The 24,238-nt window shown below is 45.4% G+C and overlaps 1 long non-coding RNA gene across 1 annotated transcript in view; it reads left to right on the top strand.

The window, feature by feature from the left end:
- The window catches only part of LOC142256938 (uncharacterized), a 58,803-nt gene extending 47,258 nt beyond the window's left edge, over positions 1-11,545 (top strand). The window contains exon 3 of the long non-coding RNA XR_012727582.1: positions 11,334-11,545. This is a non-coding gene — a long non-coding RNA (uncharacterized LOC142256938). The remainder of the gene's footprint in view (positions 1-11,333) is intronic.
- The last annotated feature ends 12,693 nt before the right edge of the window (positions 11,546-24,238 follow it).

The raw sequence follows: 24,238 nt of genomic DNA, 5'->3' as shown, positions 1-24,238 counted from the left end.
CTGAGTTGCTCCACCACCACCGCTCCCCCCTGGTGAGCATTAGGATTAAGACGCACTAGGATTATAAGACAGACCCTCATTTTAATAAAAAAGTATTTTTTCCTATTTTTCTCCTCTAAATTTGAGTTACGTCTTATAATCCAGTGCGTCTTATAAAATGAAAAATACGGTATATCTTTTTTTTTATTATTAAAATGTAATTCCTACCTTTTTATTTCCACTTTCTGGGACTGGAAGTTACTATAATCCAAACTATTCACTCTTAATAATCATAACCAATTATTCTCCTTGGAGAACACAATGCGCACTTCAGAGATACTTTCCGAGAAAGAATAAGATTATGTACATTTCTTACCATCACATGTAAGTAGAATTCCCTTTTACACAACCCTTCGGTATTTTTAGTAAGTCTTGAGAAGAGTCCCCTCTACCACTTGCGCCTTGTCAAAAGCACAGACGTTGTGCGCTCCATTGGGGTATTGAGCATGGGGAGTTCCTACACAACAAAAGCAATCCAACATGACGTGGTTATTTGTCCTCAAAGTTGTTGTTGCCATACGTAAACCCTTATCCTCCAAAGAAACACACCAGACTGTACAGGTATAAGCCCAAGTCATTAACGTGCGGCCGTCCCGGTAGAGACAGGGGCTTGCAGGGATTACTGAAAATCTGTGCACATTTCACCGTCTGTAATTTCGTCAGTCACCAGCGTAGTACAGGGTCCACTGCAAATATTGTTGACCTTCTACATTTCTGGTTGAGTGGCTTTGACTAGACTCAGGTAGAAGCCTGTTTACTGAGAGTTGCAATTGATCTTGAAGTTATGTGGTCCCCCTGGGAATTCCATACTTTGCACCAGACCTCGGTACTATGCAGTACGTCCTCTTTGGCGCATGCAAAGTTTAAGCCAATATTTACATTGCAGGTTATGACAAATTTAAATGAGAAAAGCTCCGGGCAGCGTAGAATATGTGACTTTTTTTTAATTTTCTCCGCTAGCGCTTGTGTGTTGGTATGACGCAGTTGACTTGCATTCCTGATGGTCGGTGACCTGTAAGGTAAACATGTCTGTAGCGCTTCTGATTATACATATTTAAAATTCTAGAAAAATGCAGGTAATCCACGTCAGAACTATTTAGTTGCATTATTGTAAGTTGATTAAAATAGACTAGCAGATATCTGTGCCTTTTTGATGTAGACGGGGGCATGATCATCTCTGGTAGAATATCCTTCAAGGAACTCTAGCAAATCCAGTGTCTGACTAGGGATCTTTGGGCTCATCCATCATTAATTGGATGTTGACCTTTGTGTGTATAATGTGTAGAGAGTTTTGGTGTTAGCATTGCAGTGATGGTGTTGGTTGTACTGGATATTTATCCCAAAAATGTGACTTCTGCTCAGGACTACCGACTCAGGATTGCTGTCACGGACAGACTAGGGGCAAGCCGCCCACTTATCAGGATCCCGAGAACCCCAAAACCCTTTAACTCCTGTACAGTGTCCTGGAGGTTGCTGTCTATGGAAGGTTGCAATCCAGAGAAGAGTAGTTGTCAGGCAGGGTCAAAACCAGGAGGTACAAAAAGGGACAAAATCAGCAGGCAGGAGTGTAGTCAGGAATTCAGGCTAAGGTCAAACCGGAAATGGCAGCAAGGTACAAAACAGCAGGCAGGAGAGTTGTCAGTGAACAGGCAGAGGTCAAAACACTAGGATCAATAGTTCAAGAGCAGGGTGTGGACCAGGGCCACAGCAGTAATACTACAAAGGCTATATTTGGCAGCAACCAGCAGACAGGAGGAGGAATAAGAAGGGCGTGGTGCCTTCCCATTGGCCATGGCTGAAAGGTGGTAACTTCAGCTGGAAGACACACGCCACCACAGTCATCCAGTGAAACCAAGCTTAGGGGATGGGAAAAGCCTGCGCCCACCAGAGCCACTGGCACCGACTCCTCTCCTATCAACAGCACAGTCCATGGTGGGAATACAACGTCACTTGGTGATCAAAGCAGAAATCGCAGGAGTGGACCCTGGTGGAGACGTGACAAAGAAACTGTAATACATAGACAACAACCACACTTCACAAAGATTTGGATGCAAAAGAAACTCAATTGGTTGTGTACATTAAAGAATGGTTCAAAAAATGTGAGAACATGTGCGACATTAATTAGTGATGTTTCTACCTGTCCTGGGTCTTAATCATATGTTCGCTAGAAAAGTAAAAGGAGAGGGAACATAAATGTGTTTTACAATATATACAACGTGATTGTAGGTAGAGGACAGTATTGACAAAGTATACAATATTTACAAAATTACAGAGTTTTATATAAATGAAAAGCAGCTAAACAATACAGGTTCTACGGCCTAGCACAGTAAGGGTTAAATAACTGCTGTGATATATTAAGATATGCGCAAAATGGGGTATATACTGTACAAAGGCTTCATAAAGCTAAGGCATAGTGATTAGCGAGCACTAAAATGCTAGGATGCTCATTACTTGAGTCATGCTATTTGTAATACTCAAGTGCTCATCTCAAGTAACGAGCATGATGGAAGTCAGTTTGAAACTTGAGCATTTTTCCGGCACACACTTCCAGGGCGTCTGGAGGGGGTGATAAAATTGCTGAAAAAGAAGAAAAAGGGAGAGTAATTGAGAGAGAGAAACACAAGGTTACCATACCCCTAAAATACTCTGTGCTGCGGATGGAACATGCACTTTCTAGCGTGTGACTTAATACAATATCTCAACATTAATTTCCTGAAATATTCTGCACAGCTGGAAGACAATTCTCCTTACACTGTATAACTCTGTCTGTGACCAGCCACAAGATTATCATACCCCTGAAATACTCTGTGCTGCAGGTGGAACTTGTACTTTCCAGCTTGTGACCTCTCAACAGTTATTTCTTAAACTCTGTGCTGGTGCAAGACATTGCTCTTTCACCTAGGAACGCTCAGACTGTGACCAGCCACAAGGTTATCATACCAGTGAAATACTCTGCGCTGCAGGTGTAACCTGCACTTTCCAGATTGTGACCCACCACAGTATCACAACATACCTATCCTGAAATCCTCTGAGCTGCTAGGGGGTCCCGTATCATTCACAGTGTAATGTTCCATCTGTGACTTAACTCAACATCAGCTTACTGCTTTCCTGAAATGCTCTGCACAGCTGGAAGACAATTCTCCTTACACTCTATAACTCTCAGTCTGTGACCAGCCACAAGATTATCATACCCCTGAAATACTTTGTGCTGCAGCTGGAACTTGTACTTTTCAGCTTGTGACCTACTAAAATATCTCAACATTTATTTCTTGAAGTACCCTGTGCTGCTGGAAGACAATGCTCCTTCCCCTGTGTAACTTTGTCTGTGACCAGCCACAAGGTTATCATACCCATGAATTACTCTGCGCTGCAGGTTTAACCTGCACTTTCCAGATTGTGACCCACCACAATATCACAATGTACCTGTTACGACCCGGCGCCGCCATAGCCGCAAGCAAGCCTGCGGCGGTTCCTGTTGCTCCCAGGCGCCGGCTGCCGTTCTTGGCCATGCCTCGGGTTGTCCAGTTGGCTGCTCCTTCCACCACGTCTAAGTGTGGAGAGGCGGCTAGTGCACATGCGTGCGCTGATTTACCCCAGCCAGAGTCTAAGTCTGGTGTTTTGCCTACTGAGCATGCTCAGCCTGATTGTGTCATGTCTAAGACTAAGTCCTCAGTTCAGGCTACTGAGCATGCTCCCACAATTAATCCTAACAGCCTCTTTGCACAGGTACTTGGACTTCGTGCTGTGTCTAAGTTCTGGGATGTTCCTACTGAGCATGCTCAGGCAGATAGTCTGGTTTCTGAGTCTGTTGTTCAGGCTACTGAGCATGCTCAGGCACTTAGTGCATCAGAGGCTAGGTCAGGTAAGGACCTCACTGAGCATGTCCGTGAGGTGGAAGGCCCTGATAGGGCAGAGGGTGTCAGGTGTCCTGATGACGTGGCCACTCTGGACTGGCTCGTAGAGGCCCGTCCCTATGATCTGGCACCTCACCATTGGTCGTCAGACGATGACTGGTGAAGTGTTTGGGGCGTGGCTGCCATTAGGTCATCAATGAAAATGGCGGTTCCGGATAGGCCGCTGGTGACGTCGCTGCTGACATGGCACTCTGCTATTGGACCTTGGTGGTTCCACCCTAGGTTTGGGGTGGACCCAGGTTATAAAAGGGGCTGGAGACAACATGGAGGTGCGCAGTCTTCATTTAGAGTTCATGGTGGCATAAGCGTTGTTAGAAGCGGTAGGTAGGGCTAGGCGAACGGTGCATGGCACGCCAAGATTCATGGCTCAGCACATCAGGGTCAGGCGCCGTGCTTCCTTGCTGCCGTTCCAGTTGTGCTATAGCAGTCCAGTGGCGCTAACTGGACTGCGGCTGCTGTGTCACCTGTCTGTTTGTGCCTCCTAAGCACACGGACAGCATACCTGTTGCGTTACTTGTCCGGTTGTGCCCTCTACGTGCACGGACAGCGTATTCCAGAACCCCTGTGGAGTTAACAGGGTGTTCCTGGATTGGGTGTGTGAATCCTATTTCTCTCCTCGGCTTCCCAGTCAAATGCTACTGGTGTGACTACGTGGTCTGACGTGTCCTTCACACACGTGGCCGACAGGGTCTTCTCGGTCAATGCTAACTGGTTACCATCCGGCCTGACGTGTTCCCTACACACGTGGTCGGAGTAGCGCCCGCTCCACCGAAACGCTAACTGGGTTGTCGTCCGGTTTCACGTGTCCCTACACACGTGACCGGTTCCCAGGTCTCCTGGGTTATCTCTTAGTCATCAGCTCTATAGTCTCCGCCTAACCCACAGGGTGCCAGTAGCTCCATTGCCATCTGGAGCACGGTGGGCCCCGAATGGCGATTGGGATATATACCCCCTGGTCCTAATCTGCCGGTCCCTCCGTAACAGTACCTATCCTGAAATCCTCTGAGCTGCTAGGGGGCCCTGCATCATTCACAGTGTAACGTTCCATCTGTAACTTACCTCAACACCAGTACTTGATCAAATACACATGGTGTCCAACAATGTGAGCAGCCTCTTCTAATCTCAGTTCCCTTGGTATCTCCAGAATTAGATCAAAGACAGTGGACAACAGCGTGTGGAGCCCTTTCTTACCTTAGCACCTCTGATATCTCCAGTATTAGATCAAACCGTGTGAGCAGCCTTTCCTTATCCCAGCCCACCTGGTATCTCCAGTATTAGATCAGACAAACAGGGCAGACAACAGTGTTAGATGCCTCTTCTTACCTCAGCACTCCTGGTATAACTGGTATTAGATCAGATAGGTTGGATAGCAGTGTGAGTAGCCTCTTCTTATGCCAGCCCCCTGGTATCTCCAGTATTAGATCAGACAAACAGGGTGGACAGCAGTGTGAGCAGCTTCTTTTTACCCCAGCACTCCTGGTATCACTGGTATTAGATCAGATAGACAGAGTTGACAGCAGTGTGAGCAGCCTCTTCTTACCTCAAGACTGCTAGTATCTCCAGTATTAGATCAGATAGACAGGGTGGACTGCAGTGTGAGCAGACTTTTCTTATCTCAGCTCTCCTGGTATCTCCAGTATTAGATCAGATGGACAGGGTGGACAGCAGTGTGATCAGCCTCTCCTTACTTCAGCACTACTGGTATATCCAGAATTAGAGCAGATGGACAGAGTTAACAGCAATGTGAGCAGCCTTGTCTTACCTCAGCTCTCCTGGTATCTTCAATATTAAATCAGATAGACAAGGTGGACAGCAGTGGGAATAGGTTCTTCTTACCTCAAGACTACTAGTATCTCCAGTATTAGATCAGATAGATAGGGTGGACTGCAGTGTGAGCAGCCTCTTCTTACCTCAGCACTCCTGGTATCTCTAGTATTAGATAAGATAGACAGGGTGAACAGCAGTGTGAGCTGCCTCTTCTTACCTTAGCACTCCTTGTATTTCCAGTATTAAATCAGATAGACAGTGTTGACAGCAGTGTGAGCAGCCTCTTCTTACCTCAAGACTACTAGTGTCTACAGTATTAGATCAGATGGACAGGGTGGACTGCACTGTGAACAGCCTCTTCTTACCTTAGCATCCCTGGTATCTCCAGTATTAGATCAGATAGACAGAGTGGACTGCAGTGTGAGCAGCCTCTTCTTACCTCAGCACCCCTGGTATTTCCACTATTAGATCAGATAGATAGGGTAAACTGCAGTGTGAGCAGCCTCTTCTTACCTCAACTCTCCTGGTATTTCCAGTATTAGATCAGATGGACAGGGTGGACTGCAGTGTGAGCCACCTCTTCTTACGTCAGCACTCCTGGAATCTCCAATATTAAATCAGATAGACAGAGTTGACAGCAGTGTGAGCAGCCTCTTAGTACACCTTAAAGAAAAAGCATTGTAGAACCCTGGTTCAGTAGCTACACCGGTACTCCTCCTACCTGCCAGCATCCCCGATGTCTCTTCTGATTAGTAAGCCAGAGGTAATGCATCCTGGATCCTGCAAATCTGTTTTCTCATCTCTATATCCTACCTCTTACTATCATGATTATCATACCTTTTGCATGTAGGTGGGCTACCCCTTAAAAAACTCACCAAAAAAATGTATAACAGTAGCTTCACCCTCTGAGTGATGATGCATGAAATCCCCTTCATTCTGAGTAAGGGATGACTCACATTTTATAGATGTGCTGTGAAAAGCAGCGAATTGTTCACGGATATTATAACATTTCATCAGGTGCCTTCTTCAAAGTGAGCAGGTTAATTATCGGTGGTTTTCTTGTTATGACAGGCTTAGTATCGGAGGTGAACCTGATAATTAAACGTAATTAAGCATAGCTAACATGCCTCCATAAGACCTTAATAGAGTTAAAATGTGAACAGAATTAATTCCACGTGTTAACTAACGTAATTACTTCGGGAGTCTCCTTTTCACTGTAGTCTTTATGATGTAGATCTTTAATGCAAAAGAAAGCACTGAGATCAGTTACATTGGTTTTGTGAAGGGAGCGCAATTTATGGGCAGAACTACAAGTTCCAGCATGCACTGTCAGATGTAGGGTAGAACAGCAGCTTTGCTCAAGAGAAGTTTCAGATTAAATTCGCCTACAAATCTAATATATAAAGCTGAATGTGTGTATATGTGTGTGTGTGTGTGTGTGTGTGTGCGTGTGTGTGCGTGTGTGTGTATGTCCGGGATTGGCATCCGCACCGTCACACCTACAGCCACAAAATTTTGCACACTCACACTTCTTGACCCCAAGAGCGTCATAGGCTATGTTTTGAGGGGAAATTTTAACCCCGCTCTTTACAGTTATTCACCAAAAAACCTGCCTCCATTAAAGCGAATGGAGCTGGGAGCCACAGTGCAGCCAGAACTTCAGAAGAATGCGCAGCCACGCCCTTATATGGAATGTTGGCGTGTCACAATGCAGCCAGGGAAAGAGACAGACACAGACAGGGAAAGAGGCAGACACAGACAGGGTAAGAAACAGACATAGACAGGGTAAGAGACAGACACAAAGAGACAGACACAGACAAAGAGACAGACTGACAGGGAAAGAGACAGACACAAACAAAGAGATACAGACAGACACAGAGAAACAGACAGACAGGGAAAGAAAGGGAAAGAGACAGACAGGGTAAGAGACAGACAAAGACAGGTAAAGAGACAAAGAGACAGACACAGGGAAAAAGACAGAGGGAAAGAGACAGACAGGGAAAGAGAGGGAAAGAGTCAGACAGGGAAAGAGACAGACAGGGAAAGTGACAGAGATAGATAGAGAGGGAAAGAGATAGATAGACAGACAGGGAAAGAGATTGAGACAGATGGAGAAAGAGACAGAGACAGTCAGAGACAGACAGGGAAAGAGACAGACAGACATAGATAAAGAGAGAGACAGAGAGATATATACAGAGGGGGAGACAGACAGAGAATGGGAGAGAAACAGAGAGACACTATCCCGGGAATGGTAATACATTCTATTTTGTTAGCAACAGTTATTAACCCGGGCGAAGCCGGGTAGTACAGCTAGTATTCATATAAATAGCAACTCACTAAGATATAGTGTACATATAGAAACATATATTTATTAAAGCACACCAATCACCAGGATTTTCCTATATAACCTAAAGCCAGTGCTATACTGGCACTATCAGGCTGATTCTACTCATACCTTTAGTTGTCAGCTAGGATGTATAGGTTTTGAAACACAAGCAAGTAAAGTTTGTAAAATGAACAGGTTTTTGAGTGGCAGCAGCTGCCGATCAGCTGATAGCTGGGGTGGGTATTCATAGTGATTCCCGCCCCCCTGCCTGTCCATCCTCCCCCTGTTAGTTATACTAATTCTATTATAGAATCGTTTTATTAAGTGACTAGAAGGACCTGTGCTGATGTCATGCCCTTGTGACCAGAAGGGGCGGGGCCTCAGCCAACAGAAAAATAATGTTGCTTCCTGGTATCAGCTATGTTTGCTGAGGCCCCACCTCTGCTGGTCACATGGCTATGACATCAGCACAGGACCTTCTAGTCACTTAGAAAATGATTCTATAATAGAATTAGCATAAATAATAGGGGGAGGATGGACAGGCAGGAAGGCTGGAATCTCTAGGAATACCCACTCCAGTTATCAGCTGATCAGCAGCTGCTGTCATTCAAAAAGCTGCTCATTTTACAAACTTTACTTGCTTGTGTTTCAAAACCTATACATCCTAGCTACTAACTAAAGGTATGTATAGAATCAGCCTGATAGTGCCAGTATAGCACTGGCTTTAGGTTATATAGGTAAATCCTGGTGATCGATATGCTTTAATTGGACAAAAGTATGTTCCCGCACAACGTTACACCTACAGGAACTTTTATGACCTCCCAAATCCATAGACATTAATATGGAGGTCATCAATTTGCATCTAGAACATCTTCTGCTCTTTTTGGAAGGTTTTCTATAAGATTTTGGAGATGTCTGAGGAAAGTTGTGCTTGTTCATCCAGATGAGCATTTGTAAGGTCAGACGCTGATGTTGGAGACAGGCTCACACTCTCCAGTCTAAGTCATCCCAAAGATGTTGGATGAGGTTGTGATCGAGGCACTTTGTGGACAATGCAATCAGGCGGGTAGGGTTCTACTGGCATTCACCAAATCAGTATTGTCCATTAAATGCCCAACTGAGATGTGTGATCCTTCATTGCACAGCCTAAAGGCCGCTTTTCACGCGGCGATATATCGTGCGATAGCGTGAGCAATCGCACCCGCCCCCATCGTTTGTGCGTCACGGGCAATTTGTTGCCCGTGGCGCACAAAGTCGTTAACCCCCCCCGTTACACGTACAACCTTGCTGTGGGCGGCAAACTTCCTCTTCCTGAAGGGGGAGGGACGTTCAGCGTCACAGCGACGTCACACAGCGGCCGGCCAATAGAAGCGGAGGGGCGGAGATGAGCGGGATGTAACATCTCACACACCTCCTTCTTTCCGCATTGCCGGCGGGATGCAAGTAAGCTGTGTTCATCGCTCCCGGGGTGTCACACGGAGCGATGTGTGCTGCCCCGGGAATGAGGAACAACCGGAGCACAGAAGGAGGAACGATATTTTGAAAATGAGCGACGTGTCAACGAGCAACGATAAGGTGAGTATTTTTGCTCGTTCACAGTCGCTCGTAGCTGTCACATGCTACGATATATCAAACAATGCCGGATGTGCGTCACAAACTCCGTGACCCCGACGACATATCGCCCGATATATCGTATCGTGTGACGTCGACTTTAGTCCTTGATGATGCCAGTTATGGCAAAACATGTCAGGCAGGCTAATAGCGGGGAATTTTAATTAGCAGTCATAAGGGTAGGACTTGATAATAATTATTTAGGAATATATAGGAATATAATAATCAGTTAGTCCGCGGCCCACTGACATCCTAATCTATATGAGGAACTAATACTAGTAATATTTTCTCTGTCTTTAATGGTAGCCATTTAAATTGTGAAATAAGTTATATTTTAATGATCTTTAGTTAGGGTACCTCTAGCTGCCCTCCCCTGGGGAAATTGTGTTTATACCTTCACTGCACAGAACACATTTCCACTTCTCCAGAGATCAGTGGTGGCGGCTTTACACCACTATATCTTCAACTTTTTCATCTGGCCCAGACTGACATGACAACTACTTCCAGCCACAACTTGTCTGTAGAGTTCATAAAGACACATTTGACTTCTCACATGTTTAGCACCCACACTGGTAGATTCAGACAGAAAAGGGCCTCAGGGAAAGAACAATATATGGGCCCTTTGCAGTCCAAAAGCTCATCAAAATGCATCATTTTGCTTGGTTTGAAGGTAGAAATGGGCCCCGTCACCTTTCGAAACCCCCTAATGGCCACACAGGTTGCACTAATGATATGTCGGCCCCTGTAGCACCATCCCCATCTATTCATAACCCTCACAAGTGTAGAGTGTGGCGGGGTGGTAATTGCAGGTGAGGGATTGATTCCGGACACGACCATATGATATATGTAAGGGCTGGTCCTGGTTGGGTGTGTGGACTTGTGTTGTGTCTGGACTGTGAATCCATGCAGGCCGCATACTGCCATTGACATCGACTGACCAGGACTGGATGACGAATCGTATTCACAATGAAATCAAGAGTTAATTTTATACAATAGTACTTTACTCAATGGTTTATGGTGGTTGGAGTAGAGCCTTGTGCTCCCTGATGCTTCCATATCCACGTCTCTTCTCCTCGTAGTGGATGGGGGTAAGAGCTAGCCAGCCAGTAGGCTCTCAGTTCTTGGGGGAACTCTGCCCAGGGAAACCAACTCCGTTTGCACGTCAGTTAGTATAAACCCGCTACCTTGATGGTTAGGGGCCCGGCCACTAAAGTCTTGTCATCTAGACCCTTCTATCTGGGGCCACCCTGTATGGAGGCCGGTCTCTAACCTCAATGTTCTAAAACATTCCATGTCTCGGTCGGTAGTGAATGATCACACTATCTCGATTGCAGTCTGCTTTCTCCGTTATTTGTCACTCACTGTATGCGAGCTTCACGACCTACAGACTATCCATCTGTATCTATCACTCACTAGATCTTCACTTACACTCACAGGAAACCATCACTTTCCCTTCCAAGTAACTCCTCCCATTGTGGGCTAGTCCCAACAATTAACCATCTCTTATTCTAAAGTCTGTCAACCACATATATAAAACTTACTATACATTATACATTACTATATATACATATCACCATTTCCTAATACAATATATAGTTGAAAAATAGAAAACAGGTTTAATGCCATGCTAAAAACCACAGATGCTGTATATTAAAAATTTCTCTTTTATTTCACAGTTCTACGCGTTTCTGGGACATCTCCGTCCCCTTCTTCAGGAAAAAGAAATCATGCTGACACAGGAAGACTGTCCCTATATAAAGGCGTCCATACTGCCACGTATACATTTATGACGTCATCAGCCCATATGGTTCAGAGTAGTGATCCACGTGGAGAGAGACAGCGTCATCAAAGTAAAACATTACAAACAATACAATAAGAAAACGAGCTGAGATGAACAAAGCAATTAAGTGAATAATAAAACATTTTAAAAATGAATAAAATGTGTGTGTAATACTTATGTGGAAAAAAAGAGGGGAAAAAAGGGGGGGGGGGGGATTCCATTTGCGAACATGGGGAATTTATGGTGAGAGGGAACAGATGAACAGGACCATCACCTATCCACTACTCCATCTAAGGCGTTAACACTAGAAGTCCCAGAGAGGGGTCGTTTAACATTTCTACCTTTGGAACCCAGAGACGGGTCGAATGACCTGAAGGATTTTAGCTAACATCCTATAATCACTGTCTATTGTTCTGTAATTAAGGCCGTTACTGTCGCACCACAGGAGGTTGTTGTTTTCCATTGAGTTTAGCCATTTAGTTGCTAGTTAGTTCTATTCAGTTTGGACTAAGGGTCATTTGACCCTCTTTCGGGACTTCAGGGGGGAGCTCGAAATGTCTGGGACTTTTAGTGTTAATTGTGAGCAGCAATACTTGGCACGGCTGCGATGGCTCCAGAAGTGCCCAGTGCCTAACAGCTTGCTGATTGGCTGCTCTGCAGCCTTTCAACAACCTTTGTTTGGGTGACAAACCCAAACAGGAGCCGCACGTCCAGTGAAAAGTACACTACAAATAAAACTATATGTGTTAGAGACTGCACTATTCCATACAACAGTATCCTGCAAAACACATGGCTAAAACATTTACATATTTTTTTACAGTGAATGTTGGAAACCACTATGTAGCATCTATAGAAGGCAACCGTTTAACATATGCATCCTGGCGTATGCACTAAAGAGAGGCCATTTAGTATAAAAGGGTTATTCCTTCCCAAAAATTAAGTAATTACTGATCCTAATGATAGGGGATAACTTAGTGATTGTTGGGGTCTGTCCTGAGAACTGGACTCTGCAGCTCAGCCATGAATGGATTGGAGGTGCGCATGCTCAGATTCTGCTCTTCATTGTCTTTGGAACTGATAGAAATAGTCGAGCATAGTGCTCATCAGTTCTATAGATAATGATAATGAGTTAGCAGAGGCCAGGCATGCACAACTGTGCTTCATTCAGGATAGGACTGCAGAGCTAGCCACGTTCTTGGAATCTCTCAGCATGTTATCCCTAAGGGGTACTTTGCATGTTGTGACATCGCTAGCAAATGCTAGCGATGCTGAGCGCGATAGCCCCCGCCCCCGTCGAACATGCGATATGTAGTGCGAGCTGCCGTAGCAAACATTATCGCTACGGCAGCTTCACACGCACATACCTGGTCGGCGACATCGCTGTGACTGCTGAAGAATCCCTACTTTAAGGGGGCGGTGCGTTCGGCGTCACAGTGACGTCACCGCGACGTCACTAAGCGGACGGCCAATAGAAGAGGAGGGGCGGAGATGAGCGGGATATAACATCCCGCCCACCTTCTTCCTTCCGCATAGCCGGTGGATGGTGGGCGCAGGTAAGGAGATGTTTGTCGCTCCTGCGGTGTCAAACACAGCGATGTGTGCTGCTGCAGGAACGACAAACCACATCGTACCTGCGGGCACACCGACATTATGAAAATGAACGACGTTACACAGATCAGCAATTTTTGACTGTTTCACGCTCGATCATCTTCTCTCCTAGGCTTTACACGTTGCGATGTCGCTACCGGCGCCGGATGTGCGTCACTTTTGATTTGACTCCGACGATATCGCAGTAGCGATGTCGCAACGTGCAAAGTACGCCTTATTCCATGGATCAGGGATAACTTGATTTCTTGGGGTGAATAACACTTTAATGAGCCAGTTTAATTCTCCTATTCGTTATAATTGCCATAGCATACAAGACCCCAAACCAAATATGTACATACATCCAAATACACACATATATTATATATATATATACAGTTAAAACCAGAAGCTTACCTACACTTTCCAAAAAGACACATCTGCATGTTTTTCTCACTATCTGACATGAAATCAGAATAAACCTTTCCTGTTTTAGGTCCATTAGGAACCAAAATTATTTATATTTGCCAAATGCCAGAATAATGAGAGGATGTTTTAGTGCATTTTTATTACTTTCTACAAAGTCAAAAGTTTCCATACATTACATTAGTATTTGATGCCATTGCCCTTAAAATGTATAACTTGGGTCAAACGTTTTGGATCTCCTTCCACAAGCTTCTCACAATAGTTAGTAGGAATTTGGGCCGATTCCTCCTGACAGAACTGGTGTAACTGAGCCATGCTTATTGCTCGCACTGGAGGTCCCCGGTCTGTGGTTTGTCCATCTCAGTCCGCCTGATGGTAGTGTGAACCCTGTGGGGTTGGAGTCTCTGGTCTAGTCCCCGGTTCTCCCTTTGCTACTGAGTCTTCAGATTCTTTAGGGTCAGCAAGGTCCTTGATGGTCCCCGTTGCTGTACAAATGTTAACAGATCGGCTTGAAGCTCTTTCCTGTCCTAGGGTCCTGTACCTCATCGGTGCATAGTTCCGGGAGTACTCCACCGTACTCCTCCAGCAACCACCTCTCCTGGGTACTAGGTCACCGTCAACCCCAGGCAGGACATTGCTTAGTCACACCTTCTCACTTTCACTGTCCACTCTTTTCTCTCTGTGTCCGCTCTCTTTCACTGTAGACTCCCTTCTCTGTTCTGACTACTGTCTTCCTGTGTCCCGACTACTCTCCACAGTCTGCCCCTCCCACCTGGTCAACTAGTGGACTGGAGTGGCTCCACCTCTAGGTGGCCATCCATGGTCTCACCCTAGCTAAGTACCATTGTATGGGGGATTGTTGGGGAAAACTGGGATTACATGGGTTTTTGTTGGCACCGGCACTGGAGTTATGGGTACCTAAGGGGGTAGGCCCTGCATCCTGGTGGGGATGCAGAACCTTGTGGCACCCTGATGTGTTCAGGGAAGCTACAATTATAACTGACATCTGCAGGTTCCTCTCAGCTTCCATCCCTCAGGTAGACAGTGTTGCAATATTTTTGCAATGAAGCACAGCACAATGAGCTGCAAAAAAATGTGTTAGCAAGAAGTCACATTTCATTTCTCCTTTTCTGTGTCACTTACTTGTCTCACACTGGTAACTTTCCCCTCTATTTAAAATAAGCTCTGGAGGTGGAGTTATCTTCCAGATAGCATTCACCCCATAGCCTGGAAGAGCTCATTTACATAAAGTGATAAAAGATTATTTATCCACATCAAGGTATCTAATATGAGGCAGACAGGTATGACATTTTACAGCACTCTATAACCTGTATGCCTTTTTGTTCCCCAATCAGCCCCATGCAGTATATTGTTTTACAATTAGCCCATATATTCTTTCTGGCCCCAATCCTGTAATAATGCCCCCCCCCACCGATGAGCTGGTGACTGGTATTGTGGTGCAGCTATGTACACAGTAGCATCTGTTCTTGATTACTGCAGCTCAGATCCCATTCACTTCAGTAGAGGCTGAGCTACAGTACCTGATAATGGCCCCCTGACACTGTGGTGCTTTGCTGTCCCACATCTGTACGCTGTTTACATCCTGCCGCAGAGATGGTCGTAAGTCATCAGTATATACTGTACGACCCAGAAAGAGTCTTTAATGTTATGCAGAATACCTCGCAGGCTGCCCTCTTATTCATACAGATTCCATCCCCGATCCTGCAGGCTGGCCCCTTTTTTATACAGATCCCACCCTGCAAGGTGCCCCCTCTACAATACAGATCCCACCCCGCAGGCTACCCCCTTTGACAAACAGATCTCACTTTGCAGGCTGCCCCCTTTGCCATAACTATCCCACCTTGATGGCTGCCCCCTTTAAAATACAGATCCCACCCCGCATACTGTCCCCTTTTCCATAATCCTCCCACCCAATGCTGCCCCATTTCCATAGTTACCCACCGCACAGGCAGCCCCCTTTTACATGCAGATTCCACCCTGTACAGCCTCCTTTTCCAGACAGATTTACCCCCAGACTGCCCCTTTTTCCACACAAATTTCACCTCACAGGTTGCTTTCTTATTCATACAGATGCCATCCCATAAGCTGCCCCCTTTTCTATACAGATCCAACCCTACAGGCTGCCCCCTTTTCCATACAGATCACAATCGCTGGCTGCGCTCTTTGCCTTGCTGATGCCACCATATGCGGACCCCTTTTCTATACAGATCCCCAGATACTACCCCCTTTCTCATGTAGATCCCACCATTTGTGACACGCCCGCACTGTAGCCATGGGGTTACTTGTTACCGGGCTGCAGTTCTGGGACGTTGCGGTGGCGAGGCTCGGTTCCATGACCCCGGCGATGTAATTTAAATATAAAGGGATAATGATAGTTATTCGGGACGCCACCTGTATTATGCGGCAAGTTAGATGCTGCCACTGCGGGATGGGGACTTCTGGGGCAGATGATGATGCAGGTTAGATGGTGAAGCTCTCCCCAGGCATAGCTGGGCCTCAGGGCGGACGGGGGTAGTAGTAGGTGATGGTAGGGGTGCAGGCCGAAGGCGCAGGCGAATAGCGGAGCGACACAGGGATGCAATCTCAAAGTTTTTACTCACTGTAGCAGGTTCCAAGGTAACACGACGTCAGTGACCACGTTTGGAGTGCTGGGGTTTAACTGTGATGGGCTCCAGCCGATCCCGGGTAGTTCGGAGGTCAAGACCGGTGCACCCTTCTAGTGTTCCTTCTCTGGTCATCTTCCTGTGCTGACTTCTCTCCCACCTGTCCCGTGCCTATGCACACAGTGCCCTGAGCCGGTGTCCACAGGCCCTGTCGGAGTGGCTTGAAGCTCTATCCCTTGGCCCTATGTGGTCACCTTCCAGCGGATTTGTGAGTTGGCTTTGGTACTAGATGTGTCCTCAGTTTCTGGTTTTACTAGTGGAGCACATTGGTTCTTCTCCTCTAATCTAGGGCCCAGTCCCCATTCTGCAGCCAAGTCCTTCTACTCCATTGCTGTATGTGGAACGAGGCCACGGGAGTATTGCGCACTTCCCGTGGTCTCTAGGACCCCTTCTGTCTTGCGCCTGGGTCGAGCTGCACCAGCTCTAGACCACAGGTCTTTTCTCCTCCACTGCTCCTTACAATTCTTTCACACTACAGTGTCCCCAACTAACTAGACTCCACCCCAGGCCCTGTCAAATTAGGGGGAGGAAGGAACCATCACTAGTGGTGGCTATACATAGCATTAATAGAACCAAGCCCTAACCCTGACCTGGTGGAGAGCTGCTAATTGAGGTGCTGTGTGTTTTGTATGCATACCGCTGGATGAGCTTCTCCGTACCCAGGATGGGATAGCACACCTCTGGCTGAGGTGCAGTACCTCTGTGGCGACTGAAGCCTCAGGGACGCCTTATATGCGGCCCCCTTTTCTATACAGATCCCCCCCATACTGCCTCCTTTCAAATGCAGATCCCACCATTTGTGACACGCCCGCTTTGGGGCCATGGGGTTACTTGTTATCGGGCCGCAGTTCTGTTTCTGGGACGTTGTGGTGGCGAGGCCCGGTTGCATGACCCAGGCGATGTAATTTAAATATAAAGGGATGATGATAGTTATTCATGACGCCACTTGTATTATACGCCAAGTTAGATGCTGCCACTGCGGGATGGGGACCTCTGGGGCAGATGATGACGCAGGTTAGATGGTGAAGCTCTCCACAGGCATAGCTGGGCCTCAGAGCGGAAGGGGGTAGTAGTAGGTGATGGTAGAGGTGCAGACTGAAGGCGCAGGCGAATAACGGAGCGACACAGAGATGCAGTCTCAAAGTTTTTACTCACTGTAGCAGGTTCCAAGGTAACACGACGTCAGTGACCACCTTTGGAGTGCTGGGGTTTAACTGTGATGGGCTCCAGCCGATCCCGGGTAGTTCGGAGGTCAAGACCGGTGCACCCTTCTAGTGTTCCTTCCCTGGTCATCTTCCTGTGCTGACTTCTCTCCCACCTGTCCCGTGCCTACGCACACAGTGCCCTGAGCCGGTGTCTACAGGCCCTGTCGGAGTGGCTTGAAGCTCTATCCCTTGGCCCTATGTGGTCACCTTCCAGCGGATTTGTGAGTAGGCTTTGGTACTAGATGTGTCCTCAGTTTCTGGTTTTACTAGTGGAGAACATTGGTTCTTCTCCTCTAGTCTAGGGCCCAGTCCCCATTCTGCGGCCAATTCCTTCCACTCCATTGCTGTATGTGTAACGAGGCCACGGGAGTATTGCACATTTCCCATGGTCTCTAGGACCCCTTCTGTCTTGCGCCTGGGTCGAGCTGCAGCAGCTCTAGACCACAGGTTTTTCCTCCTCACAGCTCCTTACAACTATCTCACACTACAGTGTCCCCAACTAACTAGACTCCACAGCTAGGCCCTGTCAAATTAGGGGGAGGGAGGAACCATCACCAGTGGTGGCTATACATAGCATTAATAGAACCAAGCCCTAACCCTGACCCGGTGGAGAGCTGCTAATTGAGGTGTTGTGTGTTTTGTATGCATACCGCTGGATGAGCTTCTCTGTACCCAGGATGGGATAGCACACCTCTGGCTGAGGTGCAGTACCTCTCTGGCGACTGAAGCCTCACGGGCACCTTATATGCGGCCCCCTTTTCTATACAGATCCCCCCCTTACTGCCTCCTTTCTCATGCAGATCCCAGAACATGCAGCTCTCTTTTCCATACAAACCCCACCCAGGCATCCTCTTTGTCCATACAGTTCCCAATTGCCCCCACCTTGCAGATCCCAACCCCCAGTATGCTCGGCTCCAGGAGCGCTTACCTGCTCCCTACTCTGGTGACCTCTCCTCCTCAGCGGCGCTGTGCAGAGCTGCTGGCAGAGCGATTATGTAAACATGGAGCTGATTGGAGCTCCACTGAACCAAGAAGTAATGGAGGTACAGAGGTTAATTTCCATTAGACGCTAATACAAATAAATAAACAACACCACCCCCAGCTCCTGAAAAACAGTAATATCTGGTTTTCACTTAGTATATTATTAGAGTAGATATGACAGAGGACCACCAAAATACAGGAGGTGACTTATGTAATAATCTTTATTTATGAAGTCAGTTTACCAGCTCAAGGTCTATAAATTATTTCACTGATCTGTCATTTCTGAGCTTGGTCTCTGTCAGGCTTGAATAGGAGGAGTAAGTTGGTAGACATGTGGGGCCTGAGCAATCCATCAGCACCTGCAATATCATCGTTGGGAAGCAATTGAGTGTAGAGATAGCCCTCTCCTGACTAATCACCTAGATGCTGACTTGGGCAAATGAAGGGTTAAGCTGCAAGGATCTATACATAGATATTATATTTTCTCTACAAATACATGTGGAGTTCTTAGCACACAATGTTATCAAATTGTGCAAGCCCATCTGCCAACGTCAAGGCGACCTCTTCAGATGGGTCCCTACAATAACTTATCACTAAATTACTAACTAACTGGGACTAGGTCAAATCTGATATTATTACAACCATTTTTATTATTACTGCACTATTTTTTTTTTCAATATCCATCTGTTATTATAATTTTGTTATCATATTTTTATCCTTTGTTCTAATTGTTGTATTAAAATATCCTAATAAATGTTTTTTGACCCTAATAGTTTTTGATCCAGAAGAAGACAAAAACCCCAGGACACGTTCAGCCAATTTGTATCACAGGGGAAAAATTTCTTCTTGACCCCAAGAAAAGGCGATCAGTCCTAGAACCCTAGGTTCTATCAAAACTTAGATCAAAACTAAATGTTATTTCTAGTTAAGTAATTAATATTGCAGTGCTAATTCAACTAGTACTATAGTGTTTATAGATTTTAGGTGTTATACTATTTTTATACTGCTCTCTTATTCCAGTATTATTCTAATTTTTATATTTTTTTCTAATTTAGTGTTTTATTTTTATAGATATAACTATTTTATTACTATTATTATCCTGCTATCATATTACAGAAATATTCTAACTTTTACATTTTTCTAATTTAGTGTTTTATTTTTAGAGACATAACTATTTTATTACTATTATTTTCCTGCTATCTTATTACAGTATAATTCTAACTTTTCTATAACTATTAATACTATATTATCCCTACAATTTTGATACAGAAGAAGGCAAAAACCCCAGGACACGTTCAGCCAATTTGTGTCAGAGAGGAAAAATCCTTCTCGACTCCGAGAAAAGGCGATCAGTCCTAGAACCCTGGAACAAAACTAATTATTTCTAGTTAAGTAATTAATATTGCAGTGCTAATTAAACTAGTACTATAGTGTTTATCGATTTTAGGTATTATACTAATCTTATCCTGCTCTCTTAATACAGAATTATTCTAACTTTTATATTTTTTCTAATTTAGTGTTTTATTTTTATAGCTATAACTATTTTATTACTATTATTATCCTGCTATCTTATTACAGAAATATTCTAACGTTTATATTTTTTCTAATTTAGTGTTTTATTATTATCCTGCTATCTTATTACAGAAATATTCTAACTTTAACATTTTTTTTCTAATTTAGTGTTTTATTTTTATAGATATAACTATTTTATTACTATTATTTTCCTGCTGTCTTATTACAGTATAATTCTAAATTTTCTATAACTAATAAAACTATACTATCCCTACATTGTTGATCCAGAAGAAGGCAAAAACCCCAGGACACATTTAGCCAATTTGTGTCACAGGGGAAAAATTCCTTCTCGACCCCGAGAAAAGGCGATCAGTCCTAGAACCCTGGATCAATCTGCTTTTTTACCTAATACTACTGTTATTTTCTTCATATTTTTACTTTCTTATTATCTCTCATATTATTGTTCTTATTATTATACTTACCACTGCCATCTTTGTTGTTTCAGTCTTGAAGTCCCAGCAAGATGGTCCATATGATGTTTCGCCTTCCTCTCAGGAACCAGTTGATGTAGTGGCGGTTGCTGTTCTGCTGGATCGTTCTTTGAGGAGGACTCCTTTCAGGGATGTGGATATCCAGTTTTATCTTCTTTATAGACTTTTGTGGCACGCATTCTTCTTCTTCTTCATCCAGCCAGTTGCATAATTCTTTCATAATCTTTGTTCTTTCATATTCTTCTGCCCTCTTCCTTTTAACTGTGATGTTGATTGTCCTAAATGGTTCAGGTTGTTCTTTGCGCCGGACTCTGTACATTTTCTGGGCCTCGGGGCTGGTCGGCATCAGGCGCTGGGAAGACAAGAGATTACGTTACAAGGATTAATAGGAACATCTGAATATCTGCATACACAACCACCTTATAATAAAAGAAACAACAATGTTGCCCTTAGTTTTCTCACTGACCTCCATCTTGAAGAGAGGTGAAGGCAGCAGTTTTACACAATATGCCAGTCTTCTCAATTTTTCCTCAGGTGTAATGTAAACTAAGGGAAACAACCAGATATTAGGATCAAATTAGAGACTAAAGCGCCCCCCCCCTCCAAAAAAAATCCCCCTGTGACGACTGTGAGAACTGCAACATTTTTAAGTGCTGTCTCCAATAAAGATTCTGAGATATGGGTAAAAAGGAAGCAATGGCAAATATTATTATTAAACAATACATTGAACACAGAAAGCTGATTTAAATAATAGGCGATTGCTGATGATTTTTTTTCTTTTTAGGCTTTTTGTTACTTTTTTTGATGCTACAGTTACTTCTAAAAATACCAAAGAAGTTATGGTAGGACATAAGTAGAATAATATGCAAGCCCCTGACCCGTCATCCCCATCAGTAGTGCGTGTAGGCAGGACCAGTGCGCTGCAGACTGTTTCTGTCAATACTGAATAACATTATCCTGGGCATCTTTGGAGTTTACTAGACCTGTGCAATTAATATTGATGGATCCCATTAAAGTAACAGTTAATTAAAGGAGCTATCTGGGTCAATTTTAGTTTTTTACTATAGGGCCATTTACATGCTGCGACATCGCTAACGATATATTGTCGGGGTCATGGTGTTTGTGACGCACATCCGGCGTAGTTAGCGACGTCGTAGCATGTAACACCTATGAGCGACCTTAAACGATCGCTGTCTGGTCAGTAGTGAAGTTGTTTGTCGTTCCTGCGGCAGCACACATGGCTATGTGTGACACCATAGGAACAAGTAACAACCTCATACCTGCGGCCGCCCGCAATGAGGAAGGAAGGAGTTGGGCGGGATGTCTGCTTCTATTGGATAATTCTTTCAGTCTATATATAGCGCAATAAGGATATTTGCTGGTGATAGTTATTTAAACTTTATTAATTAGGCACTCCTATTATTACAACGCGTTTCAGCAGAATTGCTTTCATCAGGTAAAATAGGAGCTCCTATTTTACCTGATGAAAGCAATTCTGCTGAAACGCGTTGTAATAATAGGAGTGCCTAATTAATAAAGTTTAAATAACTATCACCAGCAAATATCCTTATTGCGCTATATATAGACCGAAAGAATTATCCATATACCCCCTCCCTATTGGGAATCGGTAATAGCTGCAAAGGACCTGCTGACATATCAAAAAACCCAGCTGGTAGGCTGGAGGATTGAGGAACAAAAACCTGAATTCCATGGTGCCGGTGGAAATCAGTAGCCGACATTGATACCCTAAATCTGGACTCCTGAAGCCTGGACACAGGATCTGTTCGGAGGAACTCCAGTCTGATAAGCTGACACTGAAGTTGTGCGGGGGCGCACAACCAACAAAGGTGAGCAATTCTAATATTATAAACGTTAAAAAGGATTCCACGGGTGCTTCTCATAGTGCGCTTGTTTTATTATCTATTTAAATGCTTCTATTGGATGGCTGCCGTGTGACGTCGCCGTGACGCCGCATGAACCGCCCCCTTAGAAAGGAGGCGGTTCGCCGGCCACAGCGACGTCGCAGGGAAGGTAAGTCCATGTGACGGGTGAAAGCGATGTTGTGCGCAACGGGTAGCAATTTCCCCGTGACGCACATCCGATGGGGGCGGGTACACTCGCTAGCGATCTCGCTAGCTAGATCGCAGTGTGTAAAGTATCCTTATGGGCCTAAAATCTAACAGAACCATGCAATTAATATTGATGGATCCCATTAAGGTTACAGTTAATTAAAGGAGCTATCTGGGACTATTTTAGGTTTTTACTATGGGCCTAAAAGCTAACAGACAGGCTTCCTAGGTAGTCAACATCTACCGGCCTGATAGGTTCTAGGCCCAAAGTCTAAAAATGAAATAATCCTGGATAACCCCTTTAAAGTGGAAATCCTAAATCTAGGGAACAGAGACTGACGGATACTACCTGGTCCAACGCTGGTACAATACTCAGTCCAATCCATGGCTTCTGATATCTTGGCTTGTCGTAATGAATCAAAATCCTATAAAACAGGAACAGAGGTTATAGGGACTTCATCCATATTTCTGTGACTTGGGTGTACAGTTCCTAAAAACACTGAAGAACATTGTCTCTATATTAAGGGGCTGCTATAGAAAGGCGAGATTGGGAAATGGAAAGATATTTCCTGTTATATATGAGATCGATTCCACTAAAGGGGTTGTCTGATGGGAGATAGTGATGCCTTATCCCCCTGGTGTGAGTGCGGGTGATGGATGTATCGCTGTCTGGTATCTGGGGTGAGTGCGGGTGATGGATGTATCGCTGTCCGGTATCTGGTGTGAGTGCGGGTGATGGATGTATCGCTGTCCGGTATCTGGGGTGATTGCGTGTGATGGATGTATCGCCACCTGGTATATAGTGTGAGTGCGGGTGATGGATGTATAGCCGCCCGGTATATAGTGTGAGTGCGGGTGATGGATGTATCGCCGCCTGGTATATAGTGTGAGTGCGGGTGATGGATGTATCGCTGTCTGGTATCTGGGGTGAGTGCGGGTCATGGATGTATCACCGCCCGGTATATAGTGTGAGTTCAGGTGATGGATGTATCGCCGCCCGGTATCTTGTGTGAGTGCAGCTGACGGATGTATCGCTACCCGGTATCTTATGTGAGTGCGGGTGATGGATGCATCGCCGCCTGGTATATAGTGTGAGTGCGGGTGATGGATGTATCGCCGCCCGGTATATAGTGTGAGTGCGGGTGATGGATATATCGCCACCCGGTATATAGTGTGAGTGCGGGTGATGGATGTATCGCCGCCCGATATATAGTGTGAGTTCGGGTGATGGATGTATCGCCGCCCGGTATCTTGTGTGAGTGCAGCTGACGGATGTATCGCCGCCCGGTATCTTATGTGAGTGCGGGTGATGGATACATCGCCGCCCGGTATATAGTGTGAGTGCGGGTGATGGATGTATCGCCGCCCAGTATATAGTGTGAGTGCGGGTGATGGATATATCGCCACCCGGTATATAGTGTGAGTGCGGGTGATGGATGTATCACTGCCCGGTATCTGGTGTGAGTGCGGGTGATAGATGTATCACCGCCTGGTATATAGTGTGAGTGCGGGTGGTGGATGTATCGCCGCCCGGTATATAGTGTGAGTGCGGGTGATGGATGTATCGCCGCCCGGTATCTGGTGTGAGTGCGGGTGGTGGATGTATCGCCACCCGGTATATAGTGTGAGTGCGGGTGATGGATGTATCGCCGTCCGGTATCTGGTGTGAGAGTGGGTGATGGATGTATCGCCGCCTGGTATATAGTGTGAGTGCGGGTGATGGATGTATTGCCGCCCGGTATATAGTGTGAGTGCGGGTGATGGATGTATCGCCGCCCGGTATATAGTGTGAGTGCGGGTGATGGATGTATCGCCGCCCGGTATATAGTGTGAGTGCGGGTGATGGATG

This window comes from Anomaloglossus baeobatrachus, chromosome 11 (assembly GCF_048569485.1).
Source record: "Anomaloglossus baeobatrachus isolate aAnoBae1 chromosome 11, aAnoBae1.hap1, whole genome shotgun sequence".
NCBI lineage: Eukaryota > Metazoa > Chordata > Amphibia > Anura > Aromobatidae > Anomaloglossus > Anomaloglossus baeobatrachus.
The sequence above is the reverse complement of the archived record's forward strand: the minus strand, read 5'-3'. Positions and strand labels throughout refer to the sequence as shown.